Raw genomic sequence first — 11603 nt, forward strand, 5'->3', positions numbered from 1 at the left:
TTTAAGTAGAAGTACATAATTTAGTTTAATTAATTAGTGAGAATCACATATTTTAATCACTTAGAATAGTTAATTTAGTGAGAATTTTATCCATTTATTTAAATTAGTCAATTTGGTTTGAATATGATAAATAAATAATCAAATTAGTCACAAGTTTAAGGGAAAATAAATAATCTAAAACTTAAGAATATGTGTGTTGTTGTTAGTAGCATTTCATAAATTAAGTTTGAATTAATATATTCAATAGGTCTAAAATAAAATAATATGTGGCTTATTATTTCCTAATTTAAGTTTGAAGGAATTAAATAGTGCATATGCTATTATTATATGAATTATAACAATTATGAGTGAGGAAAAGTAACGTGAAACATCATATGAGTGAGAGTGATCCATTCTTAGATAGGTGTGTTATGATCACTAGGAAATGAATAGTTAGAATAAAGTAATATTGAATTAATTTAATGAAATGATACTATACATATTCCACTATCATAAAATTTATAATTAGTTTATTAGTTTTCATTAGTGCTTCTTTTATTAGGAGCCACTCATATTTCTCTTATTTCCCAACTTTCACTCCTATAAATACTCACAAACTCATCTCATATATCACATGCGAAAAGAAAAGAAAAGTTACACAAATAAAATCATCACTCTCTTTTTACTACCACTTATCTTGGGCATTTCTACGTTGCGGAAATTCTTAATAAAATGGAGCACTAAGCACTTGATCGTTCAAAGTTAGAAAACACGCAAGGTAAGTGCTTTTTCCCCATACACTCATGCTACATAGGACAATGTTGTAAAATAATAGTGAAACATTTATCTAATAAAAAAAATCAAAATAAACAAAAAGAAGTATTATTATCTAACTATATATATATATATATATATATATATATATATATATATATATATATATATATATATATATATATATATTCATTTGATTCATGTATTAGTTGTATGTTGTTGATCGTGTTTTAAATTTAATTGATTATGTTTTCAGTATATTTTTTCTTGCATTTGATTAGCTATGTAACTTGTTTATGAGATACTATATGTTAATGACTATATGTATATTTTCTTTTATATGTAACTTTCTTTTATATATATATATATATATATATATATATATATATATATATATATATATATATATATATATATATATATAATATATATATATATTATATATATATATATATATATATATATATATATATTATGATCAACTCTTATTTATTTTCATATATTTTATTTTCATCTATTATTTTATTTGTATTAGTCTTAAATATCTTTATATATAATTATAGTATATGAATTATATATTTCCTATAATTTAATTTATAATTATTTAATGAGATTAAATGGATAATCAAGATTGGTAGTGGTCCAATAATAATTCATCTAATTAAACATTTTATAATGAATTTATGATATTTATAAATATTTTATTTACAAATTAAAATATTTTAAAATATTAAATATTTTATATTTAACCATTTGTGTTATTTATGAATGAACAAGTTTTCTTTTTGATAAAAAATTTTAAAAACCTTTTTTATTAAACATGAGTATTAAAAGATTTTATGGGTAAAAAATTAAATTATATTTAAACTAATATATATATATATATATATATATATATATATATATATATATATATATATATATATATATATATATATATATATATATATATATATATATATATATATATATAATTAAAAGGCTTAATACATGTTTTAGTTCTTTAATTTAATTTAATATTTTAGCTTTGTCACTTAATTAAAAAATATTATAAATTAGTCTCTTAACATCATTTATGTTACACTATTTGATCCCGATAATTTCTATTGAAAAAAATGTTAAGTTTTAGTGAAACGATAGCAAATCATTGATATAAATATGAATCGACATATGTAATTAAAAACTAATACACAGTTTAAATAGCGAGGTTCTCCCAGAAACAAAATCCTCTCAATTTAAATAATGTATCCATTTTCAACTACATATACCGACTCAAATTTGTACCAATGACTTTTTTGTCACGTCACATAATCAATTTTTTTTTATTAGAAATTGACATAAAATATCAAATAAAATAATATAAATGAAGTTAAAGGAATAGTTTGTAATATTTTTTAATTAAGAGATTAAAATAAAATATTAAATTAAATTAAAAATTTTGATGACTAAGTATGGATAATTAAAACTCATCCCTTCCTCTCCCCTACCATCCAATTTCTTTTCCTTTATTAAAATTCCTCATCTTCCAACCGACCATAAATCAATAGTGGTGCTCGAGTCTAAGAGAACAGATAAAGGATGCCTCTATGAGCTATGAAATCTGTTTGCCACCATAATTTTTCATGCTCTAATGAAAATGACTATTAAACTGATTCCATGTTAGCTAAAGCAACCTTCTTGAAAATACTCTAACTCATCAAATGTTATTGGTTACAAATTGTGAAGAAAATTTAATGGGATGATTATACAGCTAAATTCGAGACACCATGATTAAGGGTGGGCACAAAAGAATCATTGCACTCATCAAAAGGTTATTGTCAAATTCCTTTCTACTTTAGAACAATATTGTGGTCCTCAAAAAAGAAACTTATAGGATTCAAATTTCCTCATATGTTGTGAGGTCTCCTAGACATACAATATAGCCTTAATAGCGCCATTAAATTGGCTGGCATGGCCCAATTTTGCATTTAAAGTTCATAAAAAATGATGGGCATTGAAGAAGCACACATATGGCTAGTGTATAAAATGGATGTTTTTTAGGGTTAGGAAAACTATGCAATGAATAGAGACTACTAACACATTAAATTTAGGAACTCAAGTAGCCAACCTAATTTTTTGAAGTTCGGAATCCAGTATTTCGACTGATTAATCTAAATGAATCAATTCCGCCGTCTATTAGAAAAGATTTCATTTAAAGTCAGAACTAACATGATTTAAATTCAAGATCTTAAGAAAAATATACTCTCAAGACTCAAATTTTTATCGACGGGTCAACATCCAGAGAAGTAACCAACCTATTTAATTGTTGGCTCTAGAGTGTGGTCTCTCTTCCAATGTGTATTGTTTTTTCATATGTGTACCTAAGTGAAATTCATTGCATTTATACTTTTTCATATTTGTACTTTTTTATTTTTGTACCTAATAATTAAAAAATATTCATTGCGTTTAAAACTTGACAGTTGATTGAGTTATGATCTCATGGTCCAAAATTTTATCTAGTACTAAAAACTAATTATTAGAGAGAACGAAGAAAGAGTTGAGACATTGGGAATAATAATAATTGCTTGATATGAATACTACTTTATGGTTATGTTTATATATATATGCATATGGAAGCACATGCAATATTTGTCTCAACGATATTGCTCTATTGAGTACTAAACAATATTGCCATATTTTTATTGAGCATTAGAAACCTTCTAGAGAGCTTCAAGATTTTTTGTTCCATCAATGATTCAATATATATGGTAGTGTTTAGAATATAAACAAATATTCTAACTAGTACAATTTAAATTATAATAATAGAAATTAGACATAGGTAGCTGGTAATTAATGGGGATTCTTCCCTGTTAATTAGAAACTACTATTTTCACATTACCGAATCACAATATTTAAGAATAGATCAAGAGAAAAATATGTCAAGTTCATGGTAATAAGGTGATGGATTTGGCTAAGAGGTCTGAAGGATGGTATGATTTTTAAAGTAGATTTTGTGAATGTTTAAAGATTCAGAGGTTTCTTCATTATAAGATAATTAGATATGACTTATTAGTAATGAAAGTGGCGTTCTTAGATAATGGCATGCAAGTTTTCAAAAAAAATTGTGAGTTTTGATAAATGGAAGTTTTAAGATACACTCCTATAAAAAAGAGTTTTAATCTTGATTGGTAAAGGGTCCTTATCTAGGTTGGGGTCTCAGGTGACAAGATGTTATGAAAAATTAGTCATTTTTCTTTTTGGGTTATTGAATAAGGTAAAAAAAAATAAAAAACACGCTACATTTTCTCTTGATTGAAAGGTTAATTGAGGATAAATCTCTCACTTTTTATATTGGTTGGACTTTGAACCGAAGTGAAATGTCTCACTTTTCTCATTAGTTGATAGTAGTTGTTAGGTGAATCACTTTTCATATTGGTTGAGACTATTAATTGATTTGAAATCCTATGAATTATATATATATATATATATATATATATATATATATATATATATATATATATATATATATATATATATATATATATTTAGTTTTATATTTTTTTGTTATAACTTAAAAAAAACATAACCTAAATGACACATTTTGTATCATATATTTGATAACTGCATGGTTAAAGGAGTAACTATACAATACATCAAAACTAAAATTATATACATTTTGTACCATATATTTAATGACTACTCAAATATGTCGAGAGTGACTTAAAATTATACATATTCATTTTTTTATAACAAAATTAAAACATATCAATGGTTCAATTGGATTCATAAAACTCAAGGAAACAAATTGTACAACGTGAACGAACATACGCTAGATAAGTTTTCTTTTGTTAATGATCACTGCCCATTTATTAAACACTTATAAGTTGAACAAAATATAAAAACAATTAGAATTGTAACAACATTAACTATAAATATTAAAAATGAAAATAACAATAAATTATGAACAAACAATAAAAAAGTTTACTTGTTAGTTTTCCATACCTCTTATTGATGACCCTAAAGAATATCATGCACATCAACTGAATCATTTTCTTCATATGAGATACACATGTGCATTGATAAAGAAGGAGTCTGAAAAATATTCAGAGTTAAATCTTGATTTTCATCAGTAGTATGAATTTATTTTTCTTGGAAAACAATTGACCATCTATTATTAGAAGGATCAGTGACATAAAAACCTTGTTTTTCTTGAGATTCCTGATAAAAGGTTCGTTCATATAAGTTGTATGACGAATGTTAACCCATATGAATTCTAATTCATCGATTTATACACCCATATTATTATCAATCCACTTGCATTTAAATAAATGAACTTTAAATATAACATAATCAATCTCCCAAATCTCTTAAATGACTCCAAAGTACGATATAGATGCCATGACAAGATTCTTATCTTTCGAACTAGAGAAGTACATCGACTCAACCTCAATCATAACCAAGTTATTACATTAAATTTATGCATATATGACATCATTTAATTGTCTTATATGCACTCCCATTATTATAAATCCTCATTAAACAAATCTATCAATTTCTTGTCATGCTCTATCGACAACTATTTTTCATTCATCTGGGAGAATTTTTCCTTGATAAGTCTTTTGTGAGTGGATAAGTAAGGTTGAACTTAAATAAAAATATTTAATATATACAAATGTGCTTGAATACCTATATATCATAACATTGTCTTAACATTTAAACCTTGAGTGCATCAACCTTCATATCTTTCAACATAACGAGACTTGGGAATTCCTATAAAATCTACTTCTGACAAATAGTTTGAACCAACTTCAATATATTCTTCTGCAATGTACGTTTCAACATTCGAAGCTTCCATATGGTGACTTTTCTTCGTATACCCTTTAAAAATATTAATGTATTTATTTAATGAAAACATCTACCTTAAATAAATTAGACCACAAAATGTAATATCTCCGACTAGATAAACAATTAAGTGAACCATAATATCAAAAAAAATGATGTAGGGAAATACATATCCAATTGACACAAGATAATTGTATCCTCATGTTGCAATTCACCTAAGTTTTCTAGATCAATGACTTTATTACATATATAATTTAAGAATAAACACAATTTAGTTATAATTTCTGTTACATTTATTTTGGCAAAATGCCAAGAATCAGTTGCATGACGAATTTCTCCACTACAATTTCTTTCATCTATACGTCATCTAATATTCTTTATGTCATTTACATTAACTAAAAATATCTTAAACCTTGGATTTATTGGTAGGTATCACATCACCTTGGCATGAAGATCCTTCTTGCATACACTATCATCATCATTAACTTCAGTGTTCTTTAACTTCTAGCGCGACTCACCATACTGCGGGCACTGATCTAGTTTTTCATATGTATGATTTATAATATGAAATTATTACGGCATGTATGTATTTTGATACAGTCCATACCCATTGGACACATTCTCTTATTGGTCTTATAATTATGGTTTGACAACATATTACCTTCTGAAAGCATTTCTTTCAACAATTCAAGCAATTAAATGAAACTCTTATCTATCCATCCATTTTTTACCTTCAGATTAAACAGTCTTAACACCACTATCAATCGTGTAAAATTTATGTGCCCGAATATAACAGATCTCCTTGTCAATCGTGTAAATTATCATACACATGAGATCTCTTAAACAAATATTCTCTAATATCACGAATGATATATTCTAGTCGAGCATTCATATCTACATAAAATTCATCTTTGTATGTTATAGTTCAGGTTTCTATCATTTCACCATGCTATATCCATGTCATATAATGTTGACAAATTTCATCACAACATAAATGATTCAATATTTCTTTATTTCCATATTTCTTATTTTTCCCACAAAAAACACAAGGACAATACAAAATTGCATTGTTGTTAGGAAGATTTCTTTCAGCGTATTGAAGAAATTCAACCACTCCATTCTCACTTTGCACTTAATCTATTAGCTTTCATCCAACTACATTCCATAACTTTTTTTTTTTGAAAATAAAATTAATAATTATGTGTTTTTACGTATACATTTTAGATAACTTATTAACTTATTTAACAAGTTAATCTTATTCCAAAAGTATCACTGAACAGAGGATCCTGAGCAACAAGCAACAATAATAACTAAATATTATTTTAGGGAGAAAATGCCTTTGCATCCGATAGATTAAAAGTTTTACTCTAAAAACCAACAACATTAAATTTTACAACAACATATATTATTAACATATTTAGTGAAAATTTCAATCATGGGAGGCATAATTGGTGCTACTAAGATAAATTCTGATAAGGAGGTAGACCATACTTGATTCATACTTCAAGATTCAACATAATATGATGATGAAAAATATTAGAGTATGGATAGGGCAAGGATGACAACAACATATATTACTAATATAGTTACATCTTCAATCTCAATGTCAACCATAACATTAAACATTTTACAACAACAATTAACATTTCTAAGTTTCATGCATGGATAAAGTGACTTACGTACCAGAAACATGATGGATAAAACAAAGACAATGGTGGATCAATCTTTATTTATAGTTTATTTTCCTTTCCCTTCTATTTTCAAGTTTCCTTTCCTTTCTTTGTTTTGTTCGAGTGATCTTCAATGGCGTTAATGGAGTTCGAGAGGAGAAGATGAAGTTTCGAACACGGTTATGGAAGAGATAAAGTTTAGATATTAATTATGGAAGAAATGATGTTTGAAGAAGAAGGATTTTCAAAACTCATTACAGGACAAATGAAATTTCAAGTTGTTTGGAAGTTTTGATGGAGAAGATGAAGATTCAATTTAGGTTTTGCTCAGTTTCTAAGGAGAAATGAAAATAGTGTTTGTTCTGAAAACATACCTATCGATTGCCACCATAATTGATGAAATATTCCTAACATTTTTTAATTACAAAATTTAAGAAAGGAAAGGAGACAAGTGAAAACTTAACCTATTGGTTTCCATACCAACTGATGTAATAGGTAGTAATTGTTAAGAATAAAATTAAAAAGTTCAGTTGCTAGGAATTGAAGGCATGTTCCATAAGGACTTTTACCATCATTTGATAGTCCAACCGAGGGAATAGGTAGTATTTTTAAAAAATAAAATAAAAAGTGGCGTGTCTTGGATTACACCTAGGTTGGTAATTAGCCAATGTGGAAATTTTGTTATAAAATCTATTATTTGTTGTAGTGATACATGTATACAATTTTTGGGTTTTTATCCTTCAGATAACTTATGGTGCCAATCAGTTGCAATCAAGGCTAGACTTCCTAAACAACACTTGTTGGATCCCAACCTCATAGTTGATACGATTAATGTATTTTTGGATATAAGTTAATACTATAAATAAATCTACGTAAAGAAAGCCCTATTTTAAGTGAGTGGACATATCAATGCCTCTTCCCAAAGGTCACATAAAGATTGACTTGATACCTTTTATGGAAAAGATGACAAGTTACCTAGGGAGCATATTAGAAGATTTATCTTGAAATTCAATGAGCGATGTAACTCCCTAGACTGCTTTTAATATTACCGCCTGACCCCACAAACCAACACATGTCTTTTTCAGCATGCTCTGTCCTCACTCACACGTTTTCTAGAAAACATCTCAGAAGGTCACCTATCCAAATACTACTCCACGTCAAACCTCCTTAACTATAGAGTTATTATTTGTTAGGCTACCAAAAACAAGATGCATCTTGTTGGTATAGATAGTACTAATTAATCCTTATAAGCCTTACTTCAACCATGTAGTCTCATACCAGTACAACCTCAGGATCCTCCCATTCTGATATGAATTCAGGCGACCATTCCTCTCACTCTTACGCCTCAGGTGTTACAACCACCCCACCCTCTTCGGTTTCAGGTGTTACATGTCCACAAGCTTCTGTTTGGTTTGTCCCTGGACCATATTGTACCAGGATACATATTCTCTGATACCATTTTAACGCCTCATATTGCTTTCAGGATTATCGACTAGCCCCATAAACCAACACCGATCTTTTCAGCATGCCTTATCCTCACTCACACGCTTTATGGTAAACTTCCCAGAAGCCCCCCTTCCAAATACTACTCCATGTCAAACTTTCTTAACTACAGAGTTCTTATTTGTTAGGCTACCTAAAAGAAGATGCACCTTGTTGGTATAGGTAGTACCAATTAATCCTTGTAAGCATTCCTTCAACTTAGTCATAATCTGGTAGAGAAGGCCACACCCAAGAAAGATATCAGTTTGTCTAATGTTGATCCAGTTCAGTTACCTAGTCATAATCTGGATGCTATTGGTAGTGATGATCATAATGGTGAGCCATATGATTATGCTGATAATCAACAACTTGAAGATGAGGTAAATATTCCAACTAATGATGGTGAAAGGGAGAGTGATATGTCGCATGATAAGAATCTTGGTGAAGCTCCAGAATCATCTCAAGTTCAACTTAGGATTTCTAACAGACAAAGACAACCCACTACAAGGTATAAGTCTGATGACTATGTGACCTTGACTGATGAGGGTTGTAACACCTCAAAATTTGCCCTCCTCTCTTGGGACTAGCTTAACATATTGCATTTCATCTTTTAGGTCATTAGTCATTGCATATTGCATATTGCATATTGCATATCATATGGCTACATTGAGCAAGTCATCCTCCTAGGTCTTGATCAGAAGATAAAGAGGTTAAGAGATGCAAGCTGAGGGTTTTATGAATGGATCACTAACCATCTGAGGCTTTGTGCTTCAAATTAGGGTTTCTTGGTTCTTCAAGGAGGTTGAGCTTTATCTTGGTTGAAATGGTACATCATCATCATCATGGTCTTATCATCACCAAGAGATTCATTATGCTTGATCAGATACCTTGAGATTAGGGTTTTGACCTCTGGTCAACCCTAATCATCTGCATTGTGCCAATCAGGGCTTGTCAAGGAGATGAGGTCTTCGATGAGATGAGGGAGCATTTCATGGTTTTTATGAGCTTATGGAAGCTAGGGTTTCATGTTTGAGCCATTTCACCAGGAGTTTGAGGCTTAAATTCATCTGTGCATAGCCAATTCATCTATCAGTCAACAAAAGTCAACTGAAGGTCAACTGATGGATTTGGAGGTAGGAGAGGGTTAGATACACTTCATTCATGTCCAAACAAGTTTCATTTGACATTTCAAACATCAAGAATGAAGAAAATAAAGTCAGATGAAAACTTTCCAAAAATAGAAAGTGACTTGTAATTCAATATTGCTAAAAATGGAAAGGTTTTCTCCTTAAGATTAAAATGCTTCAAATGAAATTTTGTTCAACATGAAAGTTGTAGATCTTGCTCTCACCTTTCCAAAAAGTTCAAGAACATGAATTTCTCATGTGTGGTTGGCAAGTTATGGATTGATCATTGTCAAGATATTTTGAACTTCAAACTTGGATAACTTTCACACCAATTGGCCAAATCATGTGGGGTTTTTTGCTACAATCTCCTTTTAACATGCACTATCATAATCATGCATCACATTTCATTGAAACTCATCACACAAAAAGTGCATTTTTCATGTGAACTTAATTTGAAAAGTGGAGGGAAAAAGTCATTTTGCAAAATAAGCATGGCATTCACTTAATTCCAATTGCCTTGGCCTTAAAACAGGTTTTTAAACTTGCTCCAAGTGAATTTGGCACTGTTACATTGGAATCACATGTGGAGGGTGAATTGGCCAATTTGCAATTTAGCATAAAACTTGATTTCCATTAATCCTTTGCCTTAACACTAATCATGATTAGCAACATGTTTAACATCACATATAAAAGCTAAATCATAACTGTTTCATTGCTAATCATAATAGAATTTGAAAATTGAGATCTAGATCCAAAACTTTTCATCTTTTCTCTCTCACTTTTTCTGCAAAAATCTCCACAAACCGTGCCAAGATCTTCATCAATCCTTCATCCATGTGCATTATTGAGGCTGTTGGAAGCAAGATCACAAGGTTTTCAAGCTGAATTTGGAACTGTTGAAGTGAAGGTCATCAATGGCAATTCGAGTTTTCAACAAGATCAAGCACAATTAACATCAAAGCCTTGCTTCATTCACTCATACAAGCATCAAGGAGTTTCTGTTTTGCATTGCCATGGCTTGAAACACACGATTTCACTTCTGCTATCCAATTAAGGTTAGTTTTCGAATGTGATGATTCATGAAATTGATGCATGCTTTAGATAGATATTTTCATGTGGAGTATACTGCACTTTGTTTCATTGAATTTGGTTGAGAAACAAGGAAGTTATGTGGATTAGAAGATTCATGTGCAAAAATGTTTCTCTTCGAATCTCTTGATCTAGGTAGAATTAAGTCAAATTGATTTGTGATTCATGATGTACATTGAGAGAGGATTCTAATGATATACGGTTTGTTAATTTCTGTGAGAAATTGTTCTTGAGCTTAGGGTTTGTGATGAACACGCTATGAATGTTTGATTTTCGTTTCCAGAAGTGTTCCAGATCTTCGCTTGGCCTGTTTGCATGTTTTTCATTGTTTGTGTGCCATGCACCAATAGAAGCGTGCCATCTGTATAAGTGAAATGCGGCGTTTCATCATAGCACACGCATATTTGAATTGGAGTGAGGTTCGAGTCCAGGCTCCAGCAGTCCACTCTTTGGCCTTTTGCAATTATATCACATATGCTTCTCATGTTTCACCATGCCATTTCACTTTTTATTTTTTATTTTTTCTCCACATTGAAAAAATCATAACTCACAGAATATTAATCCATTTAAGATGAGATTTTTTGTGCCATGATCCTTGCCATGTCTACTATTTTATGATGATTTTTGCAAAAATTGTGCACGTGTGATTTTTTGAATGGCC

At 29.4% G+C, this 11603-nt stretch overlaps 1 long non-coding RNA gene across 1 annotated transcript; it reads left to right on the plus strand.

Moving 5' to 3' along the window:
* Nucleotides 1-584: 584 nt before the first annotated feature.
* Nucleotides 585-6229, plus strand: LOC127085030 (uncharacterized). The gene is made up of 2 exons (XR_007788891.1): nucleotides 585-757; nucleotides 6004-6229. It is a non-coding gene; the product is annotated as an uncharacterized LOC127085030 (long non-coding RNA).
* The last annotated feature ends 5374 nt before the right edge of the window (nucleotides 6230-11603 follow it).

This window comes from Lathyrus oleraceus, chromosome 5 (assembly GCF_024323335.1).
Source record: "Lathyrus oleraceus cultivar Zhongwan6 chromosome 5, CAAS_Psat_ZW6_1.0, whole genome shotgun sequence".
Lineage (NCBI taxonomy): Eukaryota > Viridiplantae > Streptophyta > Magnoliopsida > Fabales > Fabaceae > Lathyrus > Lathyrus oleraceus.